The following is a 14,848-nucleotide window of genomic DNA, read 5'->3' on the forward strand; positions in this document are numbered from 1 at the left end:
GACTGAGTGACTGAACTGAACTGAACCCAAATTTATGATATCTGAGAAAGAAAATGAGTACATATATTTATTGATAAACTTTTTCCTAGTAATAGCATTCAAAATATTGACTTAGCTAATACTTTTCTTGCTGTGGTACAATGATGTATAGCCAAGACAAAGAAGAAAAGCAAGATTTTGCAGAAAGTCTGCTCTCAGGTAGCAAATATTCAGAATGAGTGCTTTCCTTTCTCACAAGTTCAATTTGAAGTTTTCCTGTTCTTTAGATTTATGCAGAGCATTTAATGATGTTCCAACTGAATCTAGATGACCAGGTGTATCCATTTAGAACACTTGGAGATGAGTAGAACCAATACTTACAAGAAAAGTGGTTAGACTAGTGTGTGTGTGTGTGTGTGTGTGTGCGCGCACACACATGCTCAGTTGTGTCTGACTCTTTGGGAATCCATGGACTGTAGCCCACCAGGCTTCTCTGTCCATGGGATTTCCCAGGCAAGAATACTGGAGTGGGTTTCTATCGAGTTCTCTAGGGGATCTTCCTGACCCAGGGATCACACCCATGTTTCTTGCACCTTCTGCATTGGCAGGGAGATTCTTTACCAACAGCACCACATGGGAAGCCCCACTTTGCTCCCCCTAAATCTTTCACAAAGGTCAAGGTGAATATAAGCAAATGTTCCAACACCTTTTCTTTCTCCAGTGGAGAAGCAGATCAAAGGCCAAAGCCAATGCCAGCACACATGCACACAGGGGTTTCCTGTTTACATACATCCTCTCTTCTGATTTTCTTGGGGCAACTCATTAGAATGTGAGCACACAAGGGCAAGGCATTCAGATCTGCTCTGATTAAATGAACTTCAGGAGCAGGGCAAAGAAGGTTCATTAGCATAGTGGAGAAGAGCAATTAGATTCAATTAACCACTTAAGGACTGCTTGCCCTTTGAAATTTCTTAATGCCTTTATACCTAGTTATCTCATTAGTGAAGTTATTATTGCTCACATATTTTAATGAGAGTAAACAACATTTGTAAAGTTCTTTATGGACGCAAAAAGCATGTAATTTATTGAGGATACAGTATGTGCTTAATTGTTTATTTTTCCATTATTATCTCTAATTATTAGATTTTGCCCATTCATTATGGGGCATAAGCAATGTAGGTTAAATTAAATTAGGGATAGAATATGATTGACCATTTCAGGAGCTATAGGAACCATAACTGGGGAGACTTGCATGTGGTATTTGGGAAGATAATCTTTGGGAAGTTTTGGGGAATTTAAGGTGATTTTATCAGGTCTTCCCTGGTGGCTCAGGGGCAAAGAATCCCAATGCAGTGCAGGAGACATGGGAGATTCAGATTCAAACCCTGCATCAGGAAGATCCCCTGGAGGAGGGCATGACAATCCATTCCAGTATTCTTGCCTGGAGAATTCCATGGACAGAGGAGCCTGGCAGGCTATAGTCCATGGCGTCACAAAGAGTCAGACACAAATGAAGTGACTGAACATGCATACAAGCGAAGTGAATCTATTACCTTTGAGAAGAGATTTTTCCTGAGGTCACAGAAAGAGGAAAAATGTTTTCTATTAGGATCAAAAATAAATTGTACTAAGGTTGTTGTTCAGTAGCTAAGTCATGTCGAACTCTTTGCAGCCCCATGGACTGCAGCATGCCAGTCTCCTCTGTCCTCTGCTGTCTCTTGGAATTTGCTCAAATTCATCTCCTTTTAGTCAGTGATGCTATCTAACCATCTCATTCTCTGCTAAACCCTTCTCCTGTTGCCTTCAATCTTTCCTAACATCAGGGTCTTTCCAATGAGTCTGTTCTTGGCATTAGGTACCCAAATTATTGAACCTTTAGCTTCAGTATCAGGCCTTCCAATGAATATTTAGGATTGATTTCCATTACAATTGACTGATTTGATCTCCTTGCAGTCCAGGGACTCTGAAGGGTCTTCATCAGCACCACAATTTGAAAGCATCAATAGATGCATTTTCTGAAAACATAAGTGCAAAGGGGATTGTCATTAAAAATAACAAGAGTCACTTTCCAGTTAATGAAATGTATTATTTTTAACTAAACAGAGAAACATACATACAAATACTTTCAAACTATGGCCCATTATCCCAAAGTAAGGCATAAGTTACAGATAATTACTTCAGTGGAGAGGCATAGACACAAGCCAGAAGTACTCTAAAAATTTGACACAAGAGCAGAGTAAACAGTGAACTATGGAGGAGACATTGGCAAGGAAGTCCAAGACGAAAAATGCAAGGCCTCAAGGCCCTTGTAACAACGTGCAGAAATGTTGGGCAGGCTGAGGAGGGAAGTCTGAACTCACTGGAAAGATGTGACTAGACGACATAGTGAAATCCCAGTGGATTTGCAGTAGAAATGGCTTTGAAACAGAAGAATCTTATCAAGGAAAAGAAGATGCTGCTCCTTGTGGGGTCACCAGAAATAAGAGCCTAGGGCAGCTAAGAGCTAGACCTGAATGTGGGAATCCTGCTGGAGCAGGAGGAGTGGGAGGATGGAAGCTGGAGAGTGCTGCCAGGAAGTGGAGAATGCATTGCTAATTTGGAAAAGTTGAATCCTAGGTCACCCTCTAGTTGGATGAAGCTACACTCTGGGTGAGAACAGAATTGCATCTTTCCCTCAACCACAAATGAATTCATTCGTAAAACCAATATTTATTGAGCATCTAGCCAGGTCCTGAGGTGCTGAGACAGAACAGAACCAAGCAAAAACCTGTGCTTACATTCCAGTGTGGGGAGACAAGGATGACTAAATGGGCAAACCCATTCCTACCATACAAGGTGGTGACAAGTGCTCTCATGAAACATAAAGTGAAATACGTAAGGGGCCGGTTGATATTTTAGAAAGAGTTATCAGGGAAGGTCATCCTGCTAAAGTGAATTTGGACAGACTTTGATTGAAATGAATTAACTTCTGAGGACAGACTGGACCCTGGTAAGTCTGCTGATGACTCATAAACTGAGGATATGAAGGCAACCATGTCTTGCATGAGCAGTGATAACCAGGACAGGGGTTAAATCAAGCCAAAACAAAAATTGTAGAAAATATCAACCTGGATATGCTCTAGTTTTTGTTTCGCCATTTATTTGATTCCTATTTAATCTATGGGCTTAAATACATGATTTTCCATCTGGATACACTATTTATTATTCAGATTTTAAATCTACATTCTATTGGTGAGTTTGAATGTGTCTCATTTTCAAGACAAAAATTCTGCTATTTTAGTTAAATAGCAGAAGAGTTAAATAGTCACTCCTTTTGTAAATGTATTTTTAAATTAACTTCACCTGAAAATAAATATAAATAATTTGCTCATAGGGCATTCTTATCTAGAATTTTCTGATTGCATGAACAGTTAGAGCTGAAATTTCCAAGGAGTTTTCATAATTTCCTACTTATCAGTATGCATAGGACATTCTCTGTGAGATTCAAGTTTTGCCATATCTGTATGTGAGATGCTTGTGCTTGCTGTATTTTTCTATCAGTTGCAAATCAGAAAAAAAAATACATTTTATTGAGTGTTATGATAAGCTAAAAGATTCAAATGAAACATTAAGTAAAAATTTTATCCAGAGCAAGCTATTGTTCCTCTAAATCATAAGGAGGCTATTTCAATAGTACAGACATGCAAATTCAATGACAACACTAAAAACCATTTCAGAAAGAAACATGATGCTATTCAAAGATTAGAATGCTCTGCCAGAATGTGATTTTAATTTATGGTTATCTGATAACCTTTTTCCTCTATAATACATACAGAGTCCAACTCAGAGGGAAAATTTCTATCTTATAGAGATTAGAATGACTAAATTATTTTCATCATCTAAATTCAGTATATGATTTGAATTATATTATTTGACTCAGTGTGAATATAAAATAGATTATATTTTACCTTTATTTAACAGGAAAAAATTTCTAGAAAGCTTCAGGATACACACAATCTCATGATGATGGGAAATAAAAATATACTTTGTAAAATTGAGATTTGACAGTAAAATAAAGAAAACAACTCTTTGAACATGTCATGAATATCAATCTCAGGGAGTTTATCAGACTTTGTTCACGATTTGCTCCTTTTTCTTTCTTGGTGTGTTCTCCTTGGTGAATGTGTTGTGGTTACAAGAAAGACAAATGGAAGACAAGAACGACCAAGGGAGTTAACTTAAACTTTGATATTTTTAGGACTTTAATAGCAGTTTTAACTATACACTTTTCTGACAAAAAATAAATAAATAAATTATACCTATTAAAAGAGAGTTTGAAGGTAAATAATTGTTCAGTTTTATGGTAAAATTTAGATACATATGTGCTAAGCAAAAATATTCTCTGATACTTCTTTCACAATCTCTGCATAAAATCTTGGTGTGTACTTCTAGGGGGGGAGGAAAAAAACTTACTGTGAGTTATCACTGTGAATGTGTTAATCTTTTTGAATGTTAAAAAAGGAATGTGGGAGAAATATTTATGGAATACTGTACCTTCCAAAATTAGAATATGCTTTCTTTTCATATGTACATTTAGAAAAGTCTCAAATTAGACAATTTAGAAAGTTAGACAATTTAGAAAAGTCTCAAATATTTGGAAATTCAAAAACCTACTTCTAAATAATATATTGTTCTGAGGACACATAACAAGGAGGATTAGAAAAGTTGCAAATTGAATAAAAATTCAAATACAACATATAGGAAGTTGTTGAATTCAACTAAAATTATTATTATTATTAGGAAATTGATCACTTTAAATACTTAGAATTGAAAGTCTAGAAGAAGTGACCTAAATTCTCATCTTAAGAAGGCAGAAAAGGAAAGCAAAACAAAACAAAATTGAATATAATAATAAAGTCAGGAATCAACAAAACAGAAAACAAAAAATAGAGAAATTTTAAAAAACAAAACAGATCCTTTGAAAAAACCATCAAAATCTATAAAATTTCTAGCTGGACTAATCAAGAGAGAAAGAGAATTAATTGCAAATATTAGGAATAAAAAAGAGGGTTATCGCTATAGACATGGAAAGGATAACAATGAATGACTTTATCATAACAAATTGAACTAGTTGGATGAAATGGACAAGCATGCTTAAAAATACAGCAAACTACAGTGGACAGAAGATGGAACAGAAAATCAAAATAGTTTTACATTTTTTAACTGAATTTTATTTTTTTTAAACCTTCTTACAAATGAAACTCCAGACACATGTAATTTCAGTTGTGAGTTCTATCAGCCATTCAAGGAAATGTAGAATAAAATAAAAATGCACAGCATGAGAACTTTGTCAGTTTTATTTGGGGCTTCCTGAGGACTTCAGTGCCACAGACAGTCTCTCAGGTAGCTCTGAGGAACTGTTCCAAAGAGGTTGGAGTGGGGTCAGTATATGTGAAATTTCAGTGACGGGGATAAAGCAATCAAGCACAATTCTCTGTAGAGGGTTGCTCCTCGTCATGAGAAACAGATGTCTCCATTAATGATTTTAGTGCTTTTCTAAGTATGAAAAGATATAAGAAATCAGATTCATAAAATTTTCTGCTGAATATATATCTAATTATTTGCCACTTTTCCCAGAGAACGGAGTGTCTCATTCCTGATCGCCACTTGAACTCCTTTCAGGATGTGTTCAAGGTCAAAAACGACAGTAATTGATGACACATCCCTTGTAGAGCCAAGTGGAGAGCAACATTCCTTAGTTGGCAGTAGGAATAAGACCAATTTACACAAAATCATTAGAAAGAGGAGGGAAACTCCTCAATAAATTTTGTGAAGCAAAATATAAATCTAATAATTCCAAAAATAAACAAAAAATGAACTATAGGCCAATTACAAACCAACATCTAATTATGAAATAAATGGAAAAATAGCACAATATCAGTATATCAAAAGGAGTGACATTTTAAAAGTATAGTACATACTGACCTCATAAGCTATTCCAAAAAAATCAACGTTGTGTTTTTCGCTTTCAAAAAATCAATCTCCACCACAAAGCTTACCATGTCTTGTATGCAATCCTGAATAACCCAGGAGCACCCTGCCTCCTCAGTTTTGTATCATCCTCGTCTCTAAAGACTTTCTACTTTAAAATTCAGTGCCTATTTTTAAAGTACTTCCTGCAATTTGTCATTGTCTGAAGCTATTTTGGATTTGAAATTTTTAAGAGCACCAGCCAATTAATCAATTCAATTTTTCCAAATCTATCAACCCGAATCTTATTTCAGCCTCTATCTAATTTAGATTCCAAAGCTGACATTTTAATCATTCTGTTGAACATAATCTAAATTTCACTCATATGTCTTCATTCATGTTTTCTGACTATATTCCTATTATAGGAAAGCCAGAAATCTAGTATGGGCTTACACCTAACCAGTCTTTCTATGATAATGAAAAGAAAAAAAAAAAAACAATCACAGAATGAGTAATAATACCTAAATTAATACCTAAATATGTGATCACTATCCTGAGTGAGACCCTCACCACCAATACCCACATTCATAGGCAAGTACACAAAACCTTTGGTATTCTACTCCTAAAAAAATCATATGTCACCAGACTGTCTCACCTTCCCATCACTAAGTATAAAAAACCTTAAATACATTGCTGCTGCTGCTGCTAAGTCGCTTCAGTCGTGTCCGACTCTGTGCGACCCCATAGACAGCAGCCCAACAGGCTCCCCCATCCCTGGGATTCTCCAGGCAAGAACACTGGAGTGGGTTGCCATTTCCTTCTTCAATGCATGTAAGTGAAAAGTAAAAGTGAAGTCGTTCAGTCATGTCCGACTCTTTGCGACCCCATGGACTACAGCCTACCAGGCTCCTCCGTCCATGGGATTTTCCAGGCAGGAGTATTGGAGTGGGATGCCATTGCCCTCTCCGAAATATGTTAGCCCTCCACTATTTCTTCCTCACTCCATTCCTCATTCCCTATGATAATGGAATAGAATTATGTGCATATGTTAAAATGACAACAACTGTGCCCTATGTTTCCTGAGTGATTGTGCCCATACCCTGAGTGATTGTGCTCAGTGGCTCAGTCGTGTCTGACTCCTTGCTATACTTTGGACTGTAGCCTTCCATGAGACTTCCCAGGCAAGAACACCTGAGTGGGTTGCCATTTCCTTCTCCAGGGCATGTTCCTGACCGAGGGATCGAACCTGTGCCTCCTGTAGAGCAGGCAGATTCTTTACCTGCTGAGCTATCAGGGGATCAAGATTGCTGAGAGAAATATCAACAACCTCAGATATACAGATGAAACCGCTGTAATTGCAGAAAACAAAGAGGGACTAAGAAGCCTCATAATGAGGATGAAAGAGTAGAGTAAAATTAGAGGTGGCTTAAAACTCAACATTGAAGAAATTAAGATCATAACATCTGGTCCCATAATTGCATGGCAAATAGGAGGGGGAAAAGTGGAAACAGTGACAAATTTTATTTTCTTGAGCTCCAAAATCACTGCAAATGGTAACTACAGTCATGAAATTAAAAGATGCTTGCTCCTTGGAAGTAAAACTACAACAAACCCAAACAATATGTTAAAAAGCAGAGATATCACTTTGCTGACAAAGGTCCATAGTCAAGACTGGTTTTCCCAGTAGTCCTGTACGGATGTGAGAGTTGGACCATGAAGAAGGTTGATCTTTGAAGAATTGGTGCTTTTGAATTGTAGTGCTGGAGAAGACTCTTGAGAGTCCCTTGGACACCAAGATCAAACCAGTCAATCCTAAACGAAATCAACCCTGAATATTCATTGGAAGGACTGATGCTGAAGCTGAAACTCCAATACTTTGGCCGCCTGATGCAAAGAACTGACTCCTTTGAAAAGTCCTTAGTGCTGGGAAAGATTGAGGGCAAGAGGAGAAGGGGGCAACAGAAGATGAGATGGTTGGATGACATCACCAACTCAATGGGCATGAGTTTGAGCACACTCAGGGAGATAGTGATGGACCAGGAAGCCTGGTGTGCCACAGTCTGTGTGGTCACAAAGTGTCAGACACAACTGAGCAACAAGAGCAAATTTAAATCTGCCCTAGTGTCTCATGTCTCATGTTAAAAAAACAAAACAAAAAGACACCCACAAAGAAAACAACTTTAAGAATTGTGCACACTCCTCTAGGTACTTCTATTTTCAACATTTTTCATTATTGTGTACTGCTGTTGTTCAGTAGCTAAGTCTTGTCTGACTTTGGCGACCCCGTGGACTTCAGTATGCCAGGCTTCCCTGTCTTTAACCATCTGCTGGAGTTTGTTCAAACTCATGTTCATTGAGTCGGAGAGGTGATCCACTTTGTTACCATCCATTTATTTATCAAATGTATTAATTATGTCTCCTCTCCCTTGTCATTTTGCTAAACTAGTTCTAACTAAACATAAAGATGGGCCTCATAACAATGAAACCAGTGGACACTGTTCAAGCCTCTTCATCATCCACTTTCTTTGGCCACTTTCTTTGTGTTCAAGTTGGCCACCTTCTCTGTTTCTTCTTTTAATGTTGGTACAACAAGTTACCTTGTTTTCCTATTGATTCTGTAACCTTTTATTTATTTTTTTTTTTCATTTGACGGTAAAACTTGGCATTCATCAAGAATTTGTTATGGGCTATTTGATCTCTGTACATTTTCTTCCTGGGAATTAAATAAAGCATGTAATGTTAGCATCTTAATCTAGTCTACTAACATTGCTGTTTCATGATCTCTAGAATAGCTTGCTTAATAGTATATTTGGGAGACTACTGAGTTAATTTTCCATGCAAATTACTAGACGAAAATATCCCATAAATTTTGTCTCATGTATTTTCTATCTCCCTAAATGACACCAATATTTATATAAACAACTCATTTCAGAAGGCTTTCCAACAACAGATGTTATTGTTGCAGTCAGGGTTTGTCTTACATTCAGTTCAGTTCAGTTCAGTTGCTCAGTTGTGTCCAACTCTTTGTAACCCCATGGATTGCAGCACGCCAGACTTCCCTGTCCATCACCAACTCTTAGAGGTTGCTCAAACTCGTGTCCATTGAGTCAGTGATGCCATCCAACCATCTCATCCTCTGTCATCCCCTTCTCCTCCTTTAGCATTCCTCAGTTCATCCCTGGTATTCTTAACTGAGACAGATTGCTTTTTAATTCTCATAGCCCTTAACTTGTTAGTACTTATTTGAAAAAAAAAGTCTGTCTACCAAAGTATACATGGAGAAGGAAATGGCAACCCACTCCAGTGTTCCTGCCTGGAGAATCCCATAGACAGAGGAGCCTGGCGGCCTACAGTCAATGGGGTCGCAAGAGTTGAACACGACTTAGCAATGAAACCACCACCATCACCAAAGTACACAGTGAATTCTTTGAGGCAGGAACTGTCTTTCTTCCCAATACTGGATTTCTAACATCCATTAGAGTGTCTGGTACTAATAGATGCTGTTTATACCCTCTTTTGCTAAATAAAAGCTTCCTAGAATTTCTTTCACATAATAATAATTTATACAGTGTGCAGAGCTGACTGGACCAGAAAGTGAAAGTTGCTCAGTCATGTCTGACTCTTTGTGACCCCATGGACTTAGTCCATGGAATTCTTCAAGCCAGAATACTGGAGTGGGTAGCCTTTCCCTCCTCCAGGAGATCTTCCATCCGAGGAGTCAAACCAGGGTCTCCTGCATTGCAGGTGAATTCTTTACCAGCTGAGCTACCAGGGAAGCCAGAAATAACTTCTAAAGGGAAACTGAAGTACAGTGACATTTTCCCTTGAAAGAAAACCTTGCTAAATGTGATAGGACACACTGATAATAGTAATAGAGGTTGAAGAACAGCTTATCTTTTGTTGAAAAGGAAGTCACTGCATACTGTGAAAACTTGACATGCAAATGAATGTACCAAATTCATTGAAAGTTCAACCTTAATCTCTTTTGAATGTTAACCCAGATGGATGAGGAATATTTTTTTAATCTTCTCTTTTTTTTATCTGCGCTATTAAAAGAAGCTCTAAAATTGCTAACAACTGATATTCCTTTAGTTCATTTTCCCTTTATATAATTAATAAATATTCAAGTAATTTATATCATACTTGTGTTTTAAGCAAAAATTAGAGAAATCAATGGTGTGAGAAAATTTCTATGGGGCCACCGTGTATTCTTAAGATTTGAATTAAAAAATAATATTGTTTACAGACCCCTAAAGAGAAATCTATTTACATGTTGTAAACTTTGTGTCAAAACAATAATTTTAAAATAAGACAATTGAGGCACATATTAGATATTTTCATTGTTCTATTAAAAATTGTTTTTAAAAAAATTAAATGAGTGTAATTACCTTACTAGTTCATTATAACACATTAAAAATAAGTGAAATTATTTATGTGTTCACATATGTATTTCAGTTTTAAATTAAAATTTAAACAGACCACAAAATAGTAATTCGTTATGATATGTACATGTTTCTTTGTGAATTTTTCATACCCTTTTAATGCTATAGTAGTGTAAGTTGCTCAGTCATGTCCAGCTATTAGTAATCCTATGGACTGTAGCCAGCCAGGCTCCTCCTGTCCATAGGATTCTCCAGGCAAGAATGATGGAGTGTTTTGTCAAGTCCTTCTCCAGGGGATCTTCCTGATCCAGGAATCAAACATGGGTTCCTTGCATTGCAGGCAGATTCTTTACCATCTGAGCCACCAGGGAATTTCTCCCCAAAGAAATATGACTTTATGACTCATTTTGTTTCTCAAATGAGTTTTCACAAATATGCCCCCATCTTTTTTTTTTTCTATCCTTTTTTTCCCTCAGCCCAAAACCTTCAGCTGTAGTAACCTAATATTCTAAGTTTCCCCTTTATGTTTCCCTCATAGCTCAGATGGTTAAGAATCACCCGCAATGCAAGAGACCCCAGTTCGATTCCTGGGTTGGGAAGAACTGCTGGAGAAGGGATAGGCTACCCACTCTAGTCTTCTTGGGCTTCCCTGGTGGTTCAGCTGGTAAAGAATCTGCCTGCAATGCGGGAGACCTGGGTTCGATCCCTGGGTTGGGAAGATCCCCTGGAGAAGAGAAAAGCTACCCACTCCAGTATTCTGGCCTGGAGAATTCCAGGGACTGTATAGTTCATGGGGTTGAAAAGAGTCAGACATGACTGAGTGATTTTCATTTTCATTTATGTTTCTGCACAACTGCTGCAAATTTAACTCAAACTTAACAGCAAAACCCCAAATTCAAGGCAACCAAAATTGATCTCACCCTTAAACCATCTCATATCACTGTCATAATAATATCCCTGAATCACAGTGCTGATGGTTCTATTACTCTGTGCAGAAATTTTATAATGCTCATAATTTATTATTAAATAAAGTTTCTTACTGTCAAGGAACTCCACATGCATTCCTAAAACTCTCCTATTTGTCCTTATACTACTCTTTCACTATATTCCTTCAAGAACTCTACCTTCTAACAGAAAGCATATGTGCCTTCTTTCTGGAAACATCTAACAGTTTTCCACAGATCCATGGTTTGACTCACCTGTGCCATATGTTTGAAATGCCTTCTTATGTTTCTGGTGAATTTGAGGTTCTTGCTTCATAGAAGACAGAATTCAGAGATAAAGTATTAGGTAAGAAATGTTATTTAGAAACACCCTGGCCATCTCAGAAGTCAAGAGTACTTGGGAGAAACCCAGTCCACAGACAGAGTGTAGGCTGTATCAGAAGACAAGGGCTTTGAAATATGGGGTGGTTAGTTTTTATGGGCTGGGTACTTTCATAAGCTATTGAGTTGGAGGATTATTCCAATTCTTTTGGAAAAGGGGCAGAGATTTCTAGGAACTGGGACAGCACCCACTTTTTGACTTTTTTAGTCAGCCTCAGAACGGCCATGGGGTTTGTGAGTGTGTCATTTCTCATGCTAATATATTATAATAAACATATAATGAGGCTCAGGGTCTACTAGAAGTTGGATCTTCCACCATCTTAGTCCCGGGTGGCACTAACCAGTCTTTACCGTGTCCTATGGTTATGCATTCCTTTAAGGGTTGTACCCTGCCCTCTTCCCTCCTGTTTCACTTAGATACACCTAAACTTTTATCTACATTTCAGCATCAGATTAAATGCACTCTCCTTTATCCTAAACATCCCCCAAAGGACAAAACTTTCTGTAAGAGTACGCAAACCTTCCTGTGGGCTTCATTTATGTTTCTGACCACATAGTGCCTCGTTAGCTGGAGTTTTCCTTCTTTGATCTCCTTTGCTAGATTATAAAGTACTGAGACCAGGGACCTTATCTTATTCATCTATGAATTCCTCTCAGAACCTAAAGCTCTGGTAAGTAGCAGAATATCTTGCAAGCACTCAAATATTTATTTTTTGAATAAATGAATAATGCAGTAAGAACATAAAAAGTGAAGAAAACAACATCAAAATTCTCAAATATGTTTTAACCATCAGAGAATTTTACTATTCCTGTAATCATAGATTCTGGCTGCATGAATACATACACATAATTAAAAACCCAAAAGATACGAAATAAAATGGATAATAAAATACTTTCTCGACCCTCTATTCCAGTCTTTGTGCTATGCTGTCCTAAGGTGCTTCAGTCCTGTACAACTGTCTGCAACCCTGTGGACTGTAGCCGCCAGGTTCCTCTGTCCATGGAATTCTTCCCACAAGAATACTGGAGTATTGCCATGCCTCCCTCCAGGGGATCTTCCTGACCCAGGGATCAAACCTGAGTCTCTTACATCTTCTGCATTGCCAGGCCAGTTCTTTACCACTAATGCCACCTGAGAAGCCCCTTCTAGTCTTTATGTCAATCTAAAAAAGCAACCAATTTTTCCAGTTCAATGTATTCCCTAGAGATAATCTATACATATACAAATTTAGTTCTGTACATTCTTTTGCCAATTTACAAATGCTAGCATACTTATATACAATATTCTGAAGCCTGATTTCCATTGAAGAATCATCTTGCCTTTTGTTTTTAATATATATATTCTCTCTCCCTTGGCTAAAATGTTCTTTAGTGATTATACCATAATCTGCCAGTTTTTTATTAGACATTTATTGACAAGCTTGTAGATTTTTTTCCCATTCCTTTGTTATTACTAAAACTTGCTATAATGGATTATTTTTGTATATGTACCTTTGGATATATATATATGAAGTGAAGTGGCTCAGTCGTGTCCGACTATTTGCAACCCCATGGACTGTAGCCAACCAGGCTCCTCAGTCCACAGAATTTTCCATGCAAGAGTACTGGAGTGGGTTGCCATTTCCTTCTCCAGGGGATTTTCCCAACCCAGGGATCGAACCCGGGTCTCCCGCACTGCAGGCAGACGCTTTACCATCTGAGCCACCAGGGAAGTTTATATATGTTAAAACTGAGATATAAATTATTTAAGTAATGGATCAAATGATTTATTAATAGTGCATGGTAGTAGTGTTAGTTGCTCAGTCGTGTCTGACTCTTTGCAATCCCATGGACTGGAGGGTCTGTGTGATGCAGTGTGTCCTTCGCGTTCTCCAGGTATCTGCAGAGCTACTCCATGCACCTGCCCTCCAAGTAGTTCCTGAGGAACTCTGCCACACAACCTTGCTCAAACTTGCACTTCATGATCTGAGCCGCCATGTCTGCCATTGTCCAGGAGCACAGGTCCTCCTTCAGTGCGAGGTAATTGCCATCGTAGACCACTAACCATACCCGTGGAGGAGAAGCCCTTCCGGCCCCACGTGCATAGATGCTCTATCATTTATCTACCACTGCCTACCAGCATACCAAGTGCAAATTTAGACACTTAACACAAACTACATTTACTTTCTCACAGATTCTATGGTACTAAAGTTTACGTATGGCTTAGTTGAGGCTGCATATTGACAATATGAGTCAAGGCTGCATATTGTCACCTTGCTTATTTAACTTACATGCAGACTACATCGTGTGAAATGCCAGGCTGGATGAAGCGCAAGCTGGAATCAAGATTGCCAGGAGAAATATCAATAACCTTAGATATGCACATGACATCACCTTTATGGCAGAAAGTGAAGAACTAAAGAGCTTCTTGATGAAAGTGAAAGAGAGGAGTAAAAAGTTGGCTTAAAACTCCACATTTAGAAAACTAAGATCGTGGCATCTGGTCCCATCACTTCATGGCAAATAGATGGGTAAACAATGGAAACAGTGAGAGACTTTATTTCTTGGGCTCCAAAGTCACTGCAGATGGTGACAGCAGCCATGAAGTTAAAAGACACTTGCTCCATGGAAGAAAAGCTATGACCAACCTAGACAGCATATTGAAAAGCAGAGACATTACTTTGCCAACAAATGTTTATCTAGTCAAGGCTATGGTTTTTCCAGTAGTCGTGTATGGATGTGAGAGTTGCACTATAAAGAAAGCTGAGCAATGAAGAAGTGGTCCTTTTGAACTGTGGTGTTGAAGAAGACTCTTGAGAGTCCCTTGGACTGCAAGGAGATCCAACCAGTCCATCCTAAAGGAGATCAGTCCTGAATATTCATTGGAAGGACTGATGCTGAAGCTGAAACTCCAGTACTTTGACCACCTGATGCAAAGAACTGACTCACTGGAAAAGACCCTGATGCTGGGAAAGATTGAAAGCAGGAGGAGAAGGGGATGACAGGATGAGATGGTTGGACGGCATCACTGACTCAATGGACATGAGTTTGAATAAACTCCGAAAGTTGGTAATGGACAGGGAAGCCTGGTGTGCTGCAGTCCATGGGGTTGCAAAGAGTCGAACGTGACTGAGTGACTGAACTGAACTAGTTGAGTACATATAAGACTACAGTATATATGTCAGCTGGAGATAGGATCTCATCTGAATTCTCAGCTGGGGAAGAATCCTCTTC

Source organism: Bos indicus, chromosome 20, assembly GCF_029378745.1.
Source record: "Bos indicus isolate NIAB-ARS_2022 breed Sahiwal x Tharparkar chromosome 20, NIAB-ARS_B.indTharparkar_mat_pri_1.0, whole genome shotgun sequence".
Taxonomy (NCBI): domain Eukaryota; kingdom Metazoa; phylum Chordata; class Mammalia; order Artiodactyla; family Bovidae; genus Bos; species Bos indicus.